This window comes from Salmo salar, chromosome ssa05 (assembly GCF_905237065.1).
Source record: "Salmo salar chromosome ssa05, Ssal_v3.1, whole genome shotgun sequence".
In the NCBI taxonomy this organism is placed as follows: domain Eukaryota; kingdom Metazoa; phylum Chordata; class Actinopteri; order Salmoniformes; family Salmonidae; genus Salmo; species Salmo salar.
In genome coordinates, this window is record NC_059446.1 from 82,061,647 (window position 1) to 82,074,831 (window position 13,185).

At 48.4% G+C, this 13,185-nt stretch overlaps 1 protein-coding gene across 1 annotated transcript in view; it reads right to left on the reverse strand.

The window, feature by feature from the left end:
* fhod3b (formin homology 2 domain containing 3b) overlaps positions 1-13,185 on the reverse strand; it is a 270,483-nt gene that overhangs the window by 38,312 nt on the left and 218,986 nt on the right.

Here is a 13,185-nt window from a genome sequence, read left to right on the forward strand (position 1 = left end):
TGGGAAAAAACTTCCTCACTGATGTTTCCCTATACTCTTTAGAATTCTATAAGCCTCTAAAGAGAGTGACTCATGTGAGGAACAGTATGTTGGACCAGTTAGGAAGAGATAACTAACTCTTTAGGAGAGAGACAGCAAGGACATCACCATAGAAACACAACACCAGACATTAAGAAAAATCCCCACTTCCAATAATACCAAATCCAAACCAAGTCATATGAATGAAATGAGCGAGGGATGAAAAGTGAGGGGGGGAGAGATGGATCTACAGAACATCAATAGTGGCAGACAAGGGATCTTTCCTTTCCTTGACATGTAGATAATGCTAACCAGATTGTCACTAATGTTGGAGTGCCTCTGACCTAGCTCCAGCTGCACTGCAGACATACACTATGAGGACACAGACAGATTCCCCCATTCATGCAAAGTTACCAACACTGTATGAGCAGAAAGTTCAACAACATCTGATGTGAACACAAAGTGAAGATATCCATTCATTTCAGATTGCTATGAAGTCAAAATAATGATATTCCAAATAATGACAGACATGATCTACAGTTGAACCAAAGCCAGAAAACAACAGAGAGATATACTGAACAAGTGTGTTATTTCTTTTACTGGGTTGTTCTCATCTGCCGTGTCTAACTGTCTGTGTGATGGAGGGTTCTGTATCTATAGGTGGTTGCTAAGTGTTAAAATAATTAGCAGAGCCCAGTTGAGTGTGGAAACAACGACATGTTGATCAAAACAACATGCACACAACCACTGAATATTAGGAGAATGGAACACATTCCAAGTCATACGTGGATAAGAAACATTCCAGTCATGCTTGGATAAGATACAATTCAGCCATGCTTGGATAAGACACATTCCAGCCATGCTTTGATAATACACATTCCAGTCATACTTGGATAAGACACATTCCAGTCATGCTTGGATAAGACCCATTCCAGCCATGCTTGGATAAGACACATTCCAGCCATGCTTGGATAAGACACATTCCAGCCATGCTTGGATAAGACACATTCCAGTCATACTTGGATAAGACACATTCCAGTCATGCTTGGATAAGATACATGCTAGCCATGCTTGGATAAGACCCATTCCAGCCATGCTTGGATAAGACACATTCCAGCCATGCTTGGATAAGACACATTCCAGCCATGCTTGGATAAGACACATTCCAGCCATGCTTTGATAAGACACATTCCAGTCATGCTTCGATAAGATACATTCCAGCCATGCTTGGATAAGACACATTCCAGCAATGTTTGGATAAGATACATTCTAGCCATGCTTGGATAATACACATTCCAGCCATGCTTGGATAAGACAAATTCCAGCCATGCCTTGATAAGATACATTCCAGCTATGCTTGGATAAGATACATTCCAGCCATGCTTGGATACGACACATTCCAGTCATGCTTGGATAAGACACATTCCAGTCATGCTTGGATAAGATACAATCCAGCCATGCTTGGATAAGACACATTCCAGCTATGCTTTGATAATACACATTCCAGTCATACTTGGATAAGACCCATTCCAGTCATGCTTGGATAAGATACATTCTATCCAATGCTTGGATAAGATACATGCTAGCCATGCTTGGATGAGACACATTCCAGCCATGCTTGGATAAGATACATTCCAGCCATGCTTGGATAAGACACATTCCAGTCATGCTTCGATAAGATACATTCTAGCCATGCTTGGATAATACACATTCCAGACATGCTTGGATAAGACACATTCCAGCCATGCTTGGATAAGACAAATTCCAGCCATGCTTTGATAAGATACATTCCAGCCATGCTTGGATAAGACACATTCCAGCCATGCTTGTGTAAGACACATTCCAGTCATGCTTGGGTAAGATACATTCTAGCCAATGCTTGGATAAGATACATGCTAGCCATGCTTGGATAAGACACATTCGAGCCATGCTTGGATAAGATACATTCTAGCCATGCTTGGATAAGGCACATTCCAATCATGCTTGGATAAGACACATTCCAGCCATGCTTGGATAAGACACATTCCAGCCATGCTTGGATAAGACACATTCCAGCCATGCTTGGATAAGATACATTCCAGCCATGCTTTGATAAGACACATTCCAGCCATGCTTGGATAAGATACATTAGAGCCATTCTTTGATAAGACACATTCCAGTCATGCTTGGATAAGATACATTCCAGCCATGCTTGGATAAAGTACATTCCAGCCATGCTTGGATAAGATACATTCCAACCATGTGACATAAGATTTGATCATGCAGGAGGGGTGAAGTCAGGCGCAGGAGTCTAAGGTACGTGGGAAAACACATTTTAATGAATACAGTCCAAAGTGCCGAAAAACAAGGCAGGGTACAGAACTCAAACGATAGGTAACAGGCCTAAATCGAGTCGGGACGCAGCCCAGCAAACCCTAATGCCTAATACGAAACGGCAGAGGAAAATCAAATCCCCAACCTCCACTAAAATGACACGAAACAATCCCGCACAATCCTAAACCAAAAACAGACAGACTAAATACCCTCACAAATGAACTAACTCAAAACAGGTGCTAACAAAACCAGACATCAACAAAAGAAAAAGAAAAGGAGATCGGTGGCAGCTAGTAGGCCGGCCGCCGAGCGCCGCCCGAACGGGGAGAGGCGCCACATTCTGTGGACGTTGTGACAGTACCCCCCCCTGACGCGCGGCTCCCTCAGCGCGCCGATGCCGGCCTCGAGGACGACCCGGAGGGCGAGGCGCAGGGCGATCCGGATGGAGGCTGTGGAATTCCTGCAACAGTGATGGATCCAAGATGTCCTCCACCGGTACCCAGCACCTCTCCTCCGGGCCATACCCCTCCCAGTCCACGAGGTACTGCAGGCCCCCTACCCGACGCCTGGAGTCCAAGATGGACCGGACTGTGTACGCCGAGGGACCTCCCACACCTCAGCGTCCTGCAGTGGACCAGCTACCACCGGCCTGAGGAGAGACACATGAAACGAGGGGTTAATCCGGTAATACGAAGGGAGCTGCAACCTATAACACACCTCGTTTATTCTCCTCAGGACTTTAAACGGCCCCACAAATCGCGGACCCAACTTCCGGCAGGGCAGGCGGAGGGGCAGGTTCCGGGTTGAGAGCCAGACCCTGTCCCCCGGGGTAAACACGGGGGCCTCACTGCGGCGGCGGTCAGCGCTCTCCTTGTGCCATCCCACAGCCCGTTTAAGGGATTCCTGGATGGTGCTCCAGGTCTCCTTAGAGCGCTGTACCCAATCCTCCACCGCAGGAGCCTCAGTCTGGCTCTGATGCCAGGATACCAGGACCGGCTGGTAACCCAACACCACCTGAAAGGGCGACAGGTTAGTAGAGGAGTGGTGGAGAGAGTTCTGCGCCATCTCGGCCCATGGCATGAACCTCGCCCATTCTCCCGAGACCCCCAGTCGCTCCATAAATGCCCTCCACACTCGGGACGTAAACTGGGGACCTCGATCCGAGACGATGTCCTCAGGCACCCCGTAGTGCCGGAAGACATGAGTAAACAGGGCCTACGCGGTCTGTAGGGCCGTAGGAAGACCGGGCAAAGGGAGTAGACAGCAGGACTTTGAGAACCGATCCACAACGACCAGGATCATGGTGTTCCCCTGAGACGGCGGGAGATCCGTGAGGAAATCCACCGACAGGTTGGACCATGGCCGATGTGGAACGGGGAGGGGCTGTAGTTTCCCTCTAGGCAGGTGTCTAGGGGCCTTACACTGGGCGCACACCAAACAGGAGGAGACATAGAGCCTCACGTCCTTCACCAAAGTGGGCCACCAGTACTTCCCTCTAAGAGCCCACACTGTCCGCTCAATCCCTGGATGACCTGAGGAGGGTAGCATGTGCGACCACCGGATCAGTCGATCACGGACACCGAGCGGAACGTACTTCCAACCCCCGGGAGATACTGAGGTGGAGTAGGTTCGGACTGCAACGCCCGCTCGATGTCCGCATCCACCTCCCAGACCACCGGTGCCACCAGACAGGAGGCTGGAAGTATGGGAGTAGCGTCGATGGACCGCTCCTCAGAGTCGTGGAGACGAGACAGTGCGTCGGCCTTGGTGTTCTGTTCTGGGAACCTGGTATGAACGAGATAGTGAACTGAAATTTCGTGAAAAACATAGCCCACCTGGCTTGGCGAGGGTTCAGTCTCCTCGCCGCCCGGATGTACTCCAGATTACGGTGATCAGTCCAGATGAGAAAAGGGTGTTGCGCCCCCTCAAGCCAATGTCTCCACACCTTCAGGGCCCTGACCACAGCTAGCAACTCCCTGTCCCCCACATCATAGTTACGCTCCACCGGACTCAGCTTCTTAGAAAAGAAAGCACAGGGGCGAAGATTCGGGGGCGCGTCCGAACGATGTGACAGCACAGCTCCAACCCCAGCCTCAGACGCGTCCACCTCCACTATGAATGCCAAAGAGGGGTCCGGATGCGCCAGCACTGGGGCTTCGGTAAACGGTTTTCAGCCGACAAAAGGCTTCGTCCGCCTCCACCGACCACTGCAGCCGCACCGGGCCCTCCTTCATCAGTAAGGTAATGGGGGCCGCCACCTGCCCAAAGCCCCGGATAAACCTCCGGTAGTAATTGGCAAACCCTAAAAACCGCTGCACCTCCTTAACCGTGGTCGGCGTCGGCCAATTACGCACGGCCGCAATGCGGTCACATTCCATCACCACCCCGGATGTGGAAATGCTATACCCCAGAAAAGAGACGGCTTGTTTGGAGAACTCACATTTCTCGGCCTTGACGTACAGGTCATGCTCCAACAGTCGCCCAAGCACTTTACGCACTAGAGACACATGCGCGGCACGTGTGGCGGAGTAGATCAGAATGTCATTGATGTACACCACCACACCCCAGCATTCTTCAACCCATACGGCATGACTGTCAAACGCTCCCTGAAACATTTCAACGAGCAAGCCTTTCTATTCGACCTGGCCCTGGTATCCTGGAAGGATATTGACCTCATCCCGTCAGTAGAGGATGCCTGGTTATTTTTTTTAAATGCCTTCCTCTCCATCTTAAATAAGCATGCCCCTTTCAAGAAATTTAGAACCAGGAACAGATATAGCCCTTGGTTCTCCCCAGACCTGACTGCCCTTAACCAACACAAAAATATCCTGTGGCGTTCTGCATTAGCATCGAACTGCCCCCGCGATATGCAACTTTTTAGGGAAGTTAGAAACCAATACACACAGGCAGTTAGAAACGCCAAGGCTAGCTTTTTCAAACAGAAATTCGCTCGTGCAACTCCAACTCTAAAAAGTTCTGGGACATTGTAAAGTCCATGGAGAATAAGAACACCTCCTCCCAACTGCCCACTGCACTGAGGATAGGAAACTCTGTCACCACCGATAAGCCCACTATAATTGAGAATTTCAATAAGCATTTTTCTACGGCTGGCCATACTTTCCACCTAACTACCCCTACTGCATTCAACAGCACTGCACCCCCCACAGCTACTCGCCCAAGCCTCCCCCATTTCTCCTTCTCCCAAATCCATTCAGCTGATGTTCTGAAAGAGCTGCAAAATCTGGACCCCTACAAATCAGCTGGGCTTGACAATCTGGACCCTTTCTTTCTAAAATTATCTGCCGAAATTATTGCAACCCCTATTACTAGCCTGTTCAACCTCTCTTTCGTGTCGTCTGAGATTCCCATAGATTGGAAAGCAGCTGCTGTCATCCCCCTCTTCAAAGGAGGTGACACTCTTGACCCAAATTGCTACAGACCTATATCCATCCTACCCTGCCTTTCTAAGGTCTTCGAAAGCCAAGTCAACAAACAGATTACCGACCATTTCGAATCCCACCGCACCCTCTCCGCTATGCAATCTGGTTTCAGAGCTGGTCATGGGTGCACCTCAGCCACGCTCAAGGTCCTAAACGACATCGTAAACGCCATCGATAAGAAACAATACTGTGCTGCCGTATTCATTGACCTGGCCAAAGCTTTTGACTCTGTTAATCACCACATCCTCATCGGCAGACTCAGTAGCCTTGGTTTCTCAAACGATTGCGTCGCCTGGTTCACCAACTACTTCTCTGACAGAGTTCAGTGTGTCAAATCGGAGGGCCTACTGTCTGGACCTCTAGCAGTCTCTATGGGGGTACCACAGGGTTCAATTCTTGGGCCAACTCTTTTCTCTGTATACATAAATTATGTCGCTCTTGCTGCTGATGAATCTCTGATCCACCTCTACGCAGACGACACCATTCTGTACACTTCTGGCCCTTCTTTGGACACTGTGTTAACAACCCTCCAGACGAGCTTCAATGCCATTCAACTCTCCTTCCGTGGTCTCCAACTGCTCCTAAACACAAGTAAAACTAAATGCATGCTCTTCAACCGATCGCTGCCTGCACCTGCCCGCCTGTCCAGCATCACTTCTCTGGACGGTTCTAACTTAGAATTTGTGGACAACTACAAATACCTAGGTGTCTGGTTAGACTGTAAACTCTCCTTCCAGACTCACATCAATCATCTCCAATCCAAAGTGAAATCTCGAATTGGCTTCCTATTTCGCAACAAAGCATCCTTCACTCATGCTGCCAAACATACCCTCGTAAAACTGACCATCCTACCAATCCTCGACTTCGGCGATGTCATTTACAAAATAGCTTCCATTACCCTACTCAACAAGCTGGATGCAGTCTATCACAGTGCCATCCGTTTTGTCACCAAAGCCCCATATACTACCCACCACTGCGACCTGTACGCTCTCGTTGGCTGGCCTTCGCTTCATAATCGTCGCCAAACACATTGGCTCCAGGTCATCTACAAGACCCTGCTAGGTAAAGTCCCCCCTTATCTCCGCTCACTGGTCACCATAGCAGCACCCACCTGTAGCACGCGCTCCAGCAGGTATATCTCTCTGGTCACCCCTAAAGCCAACTCCTCCTTTGGTCGTCTCTCCTTCCAGTTCTCTGCTGCCAATGACTGGAACGAACTACAAAAATCTCTGAAACTGGAAACACTTATCTCCCTCACTAGCTTTAAGCACCAGCTGTCAGAGCAGCTCACAGATCACTGCACCTGTACATAGCCCATCTTTAATTTAGCCCAAACTACTACCTCTTCCCCTACTGTATTTATTTATTTTGCTCCTTTGCACCATATTATTTATATTTTATCTCTGAACTTTCTTCAAACTACAAATCTACCATTCCAGTGTTTTTCTTGCTATACTTTATTTACTTTTCCACCATGGCATTTTTTTGCCTTTACCTCCCTTATCTCACATCATTTGCTCACATTGTATATAGTCATATTTTTTTCGTTTTTTTTTTTCTACTGCATCATTGATTGTATGTTGTTTTACTCCATGTGTAACTCTGTGTTTTTGTATGTTGTCGAACTGCTTTGCTTTATCTTGGCCAGGTCGCAATTGTAAATGAGAACTTGTTCTCAACTTGCCTACCTGGTTAAATAAAGGTGAAATAAAAATAAAATAAATAAATGACGAGATACTCATAATGGCCAGATGTGGTACTAAATGCGTTTTTTCCACTTGTCCCCATCTCGGATACGCACCAAATTGTACGCGCTCCTGAGATCCAGTTTTGTGAAGAAGCGTGCCCCGTGAAATGACTCCACCGCCGTAGTGATGAGAGGTACCGGGTAACTGAAACCCACCGTGATGGAATTTATACCTCTATGGTAGTGTCCCGACATGCCAGCTCCCGGCGGACGTCCTCTCTCAGGCTACAACGGTAGTGATCAATCAGGGCCCTTTCATTCCACCCCGCTCCAGCCGCTAGGGTCCGGAACTCCAGGGCGAAGTCCTGGGCACTCCTCGTCTCCTGTCTCCTCCGGTGGATGATCGAATACAGCCCGGAAGCGGCGGGTGAACTCCGGATAATTGTCCCTAGCCGAGTCCGGACCCTCCCAGACGCCGGTCGCTAGGTACAACTCCAGCTGGAGTAGGAACCCCTTACACCCAGCGGCCGTCCCATCGAACTCCCTCGGGAGCGCGAGCTTAATCCCACTGTGGCTGGACTCCGTCGGCGCTGGTAGGGGCGCAGGGTGTCGAGCAGCTGCTGGCGTGGGTGGGGGAGCGCTTCTCTCCAAGCTCTCCAGATGCGCCAACACCTGGTCCATAGCCGTACCCAGGCGATGGAGGATGTTGGCGTGCTGGGTAACCCATTCCTTGGCGCTTCTGCTCCTGCTGACTCCATGATTTTTCCGGTGCGGGATTCTGTCATTAGATTCGATCATGCAGGAGGGGTGAAGTCAGGCGCAGGAGACTAAGGTACGTGGGAAAACACGTTTTAATGAATACAGTCCAAAGTGCCGAAAAACAAGGCAGGGTACAGAACTCAAACGATAGGTAACAGCCCTAAGTCAAGTCGGGACGCAGCCCAGCAAACCCTAATGCCTAATACGAAACGGCAGAGGAAAATCAAATCCCCAACCTCCACTAAAATGACACGAAACAATCCCGCACAATCCTAAACCAAAAACAGACAGACTAAATACCCTCACAAATGAACTAACTCAAAACAGGTGCTAACAAAACCAGACATCAACAAAAGAAAAAGAAAAGGAGATCGGTGGCAGCTAGTAGGCCGGCGACGACGACCGCCGAGCGCCGCCGAATGGGGAGAGGCGCCACCTTCTGTGGACGTTGTGACACCATGCTTGGATAAGATACATTCCAGCCATGCTTGGATAAGATACATTCCAGCCATGCTTGGATAAGATACATTCCAGCCATGCTTAAATAAAACACATTCCAGTCATGCTTGGATAAGACAACCTGTGGAGATTGTTTATCTGTGGGACAGATTGACAGGCTTCCACCAGATAATGACCATGTTGTACCAGATTGTAGTACACCATCATCATCACTATCATCAAATATCACCTTATAATAATGATGTCCTGTTGTTATTGTTGAGAGTTGAGTTTTACACGCACGCACGCACGCACGCACACACACACACACACACACACACACACACACATTGCTGGTGTGAGAGAGTGGTCAGGGACATGGACATTACTCTACCCCCACTTTACAATAAATCAACCAAGCAGGCCCAGAGTCTTCAGACAGACATGGGCCTCAAACAAAACACAACATTCAGCGGAGAAGAAGTGTCTGTCCAGTCCAGTCATCCCTCAGTTTGTCAGACAGTCACAACTGAAAGGGAAATACTGGAGCAGCCTTGCTCACCGGACCCTGACACCACTTCCATTTGTAACAGGATACATAAATAAGGATCATAACAGGAGCTAAGGGACCTCTATGGGAGGGCACTAAAAATGCACCCTGGGCTTCAGTCCGTTGAGGAGGGAAACAGAAAAGGAGGGAGAGGATGAGAAAAGAGGGTAACAAATAGCCGTGGATAGGATCGGATGGAGCAAAGCACAAAAAAGCTTCCTTTTTTTAGGGGGTTGGTTTGTTATAGGCTAAGAGTGAACTGCTCTGTGAGTTAATATTTGAGTTAAGTTCAAGCTGCAATATGTACGTTTTTGGGGCGACCCGGACAAATTCACATAGAAATTAGTCTAAGAAGTGGTAGATCTATGTGCGCAATGTCGATGTTTCCCATTCTTAAGTTTCAGCACCACTTTACACCACTATAGACCACAGGGACCAGCACCACTTTACACCACTACAGACCACCGGGACCAGCATCACTTTACACCACTCCACACCACTGGAACCAGCACCACTTTACACCACTATAGACCACCGGGATCAGCACCACTTTACACCACTACAGAACACCGGGACCAGCACCACTTTACACCACTACAGACCACCGGGACCAGCACACCTTTACACCACTACAGACCACAGGGACCAGCACCACTTTACGCCACTACAGACCCCCGGGACCAGCACCACTTTACACCACAACAGACTGCCGGGACCAGCACCACTTTACACCACTCCAGACCACCGGGACCAGCACCCCTTTACGCCACTACAGACCACCGGGACCAGCACCACTTTACGCCACTACAGACCACCGGGACCAGCACCACTTTACGCCACTACAGACCACAGGGACCAGCACCACTTTACACCACTACAGACCGCCGGGACCAGCACCACTTTACACCACTACAGACCACAGGGACCAGCACACCTTTACACTACTACAGACCACAGGGACCAGCACCACTTTACACCACTACAGACCACCGGGACCAGCACCACTTTACACCACTACACACCACCAGAACCAGCAGGACTTTACACCACTCTACTGGGCAGAGCACCAGTTGCTCTCTCTGTAACTGTATGTTGACATAGAAGACAAACAGGGGGTGAAAACACCCAGTATAAACATACATCATGCATCTAAGGCAGGACAACTCGTTGTGTCTGTCTGTCAGTCTGTGTGAGTCTGGTTGCTGACAGAGGAGAACAGTCTGGAAAGCCATGAAAGAGAAAGTTCAAATGAGGAAGAATACTTGTCATGCATGTGTGTTTTGGGACAACATTTATTTCTGATCAATGTAAAATCCTTTCGCAATACTCAGATTTTCATATTCATCCGCAAGTACTTTTCCATACTCTATGTCACTCGAGCAGAGTATCAGAAAGAGAAAAAATAAAGACTATTTGAACTCAGGTCTGCCTCAGAGCACCCAGCACTGGGTGCCAGTTTGTCATTGTGAGGAGTCAAAACGTGAACTGTTTGGAACTACAGTGGAACTACAAGCAGAGGTCTGCAGACCAGACCCAGGCGGCTACTGTTGTATGCTTCCCAGTCTGTCTATCCCATCCCATGCGTGGGGGTAGGACACATGATGAATGTGCTGCCTGCTCCGTTTGGGTCCAAGATTCCCAGGTGCAGCTGTACTGTTTGTCTCGTTGGTTATGTCCCAAATGGCACCCTATCCCCTGCATAGTGCACTACTCTTGACTCAAGCCCTTTGAGCCCTTGTAGTGCGGTATGTAGGGAATAGGGTGCCATTTCACACGCAGTCTGTCTGTCTGTCTGTCTGTCTGTCCATCCACTGTTGCTGCTGCTTACCAATCAGGCCTATTTACTCACAACATGTCAGGATAGAACATTCCACACACTCCTCCTCTCTTCACTGGAACGATAGAAGTGTGTGTGTGTGTGTGTGTGTGTGGGGAAGAGGGTTGTTTGTTCAGAAGAGTGTGTCAAAGCCAGAGGAGAGAGCAAATGTAGACAGACAGACAGACAGACAGACAGACAGACAGACAGACAGACAGACAGACAGACAGACAGACAGACAGACAGACAGACAGACAGACAGACAGACACAGACAGACAGACAGACAGACAGACAGACAGACAGACAGACAGACAGACAGACAGTGCCTGCCGTATCAAAGCAGACCACATCAGAGTGTGCTTACTAAAACATGATTAACCCTCCTGGGTCAGAGGAGACTGAAGCGAGGGCCTGCCCGTCCTCTCCTGCAACTCCCCCACTCTGCTATGACAGTGGTGCTGACAGAGGAGTGACTAGAGTAATGAGTTAATATACAGCTGTTCAACCAGCGTGACTTTGTAACAAATTCCTACAGTATGTGTTGTCACAAGGGATCTGTGCGGCTTGTGAGAAGTGGATTATAAAGTGAGAATGAACGATGCGAAACACGTCAAACTTTGATTTCTCTCTCTCCATACCAAGAATTTGGTGTCAGGTTACATATGTTGCATGGTTGTGTTCTCAACGAGGAAACTGGTTCCATCCGTCTTCCTGTTCTAACCACCGATCCCTCCAATGAACGTAACGTGTCCCACTGCAAAGCAAACATAAGAGCTCTAAAGCCTACGAAGATAACCACACGTTGACTTCAAATGATTGATAATGGTCATGACCTTAGCTTGGTACCTCTTAGGCCACATGGGTATTTTAAGTTGGTAGCTGACCTTTGACCCACAATGTTATTCTAAATGTCTTATCTGTGCAGCACACCTGTGCAGACCAGACCACAGTACCCATCGACTGAACTACCAGTACATTCACAGGAATGTCCATTAACGACAGCTAGGTGAGAAGTGACTGGTCTCTAGTGATGCTCTTTATGCCTGTGGATACAGAACATCAATGTTCTCTTTAATGACAGTTCACACCTTATTGATGTTTCAGAGTAGCAACAATCAGTAGAAAAGCTGAAAGATTCATGGAACAAAACATAATGTAAAGGACTGTACTAGGTGTAGCAGCTACATTAAGAGACTGGTGGGAAATGGTTTTAGGAAACATCAAATCAGCAATCACCTGATAACTTCTGAGAAGTCCCAGCAACTGAAAATTATTTCCACATCATTGTGAATCAATTACCCATGAAACAGACCTGGAAAAAACTATTGAGAAACCACAAAAAAAGTAACTTGCATATTGCAGCTGTGGTGGCTATTGTTGTTGTGATCATAATCATTTCATAATGGCTCACTTCCCATTCCAGGTCAACTCCCACGCAACTTAAAAAGAAAACGTGGAACATTGCAGAGAGAAATATCAAGAATAGAGCAGACCTGATACCTTATTCTACAAGTTAGAAAGGCATGTTCTATATAATGTATTTCTATCTGAATGTTCCATAACGTTATGTCCTGCTGAGCGTTCAACAACATTGGCCCTGCGTATTGTACTGTAACGTGTGATCGTTACCGGCATGAGGAGCAGAGTGGAGCTATAGAGGTGAACCTCCTGATCCAGACATGAGGAGCAGAGTGGAGCTATAGAGGTGAACCTCCTGATCCAGACATGAGGAGCAGAGTGGAGCTATAGAGGTGAACCTCCTGATCCAGACATGAGGAGCAGAGTGGAGCTATAGAGGTGAACCTCCTGATCCAGACATGAGGAGCAGAGTGGAGCTATAGAGGTGAACCTCCTGATCCAGACATGAGGAGCAGAGTGGAGCTATAGAGGTGAACCTCCTGATCCAGACATGAGGAGCAGAGTGGAGCTATAGAGGTGAACCTCCTGATCCTGTCATGAGGAGCAGAGTGGAGCTATAGAGGTGAACCTCCTGATCCAGACATGAGGAGCAGAGTGGAGCTATAGAGGTGAACCTCCTGATCCAGACATGAGGAGCAGAGTGGAGCTATAGAGGTGAACCTCCTGATCCAGACATGAGGAGCAGAGTGGAGCTATAGAGGTGAACCTCCTGATCCAGACATGAGGAGCAGAGTGGAGCTATAG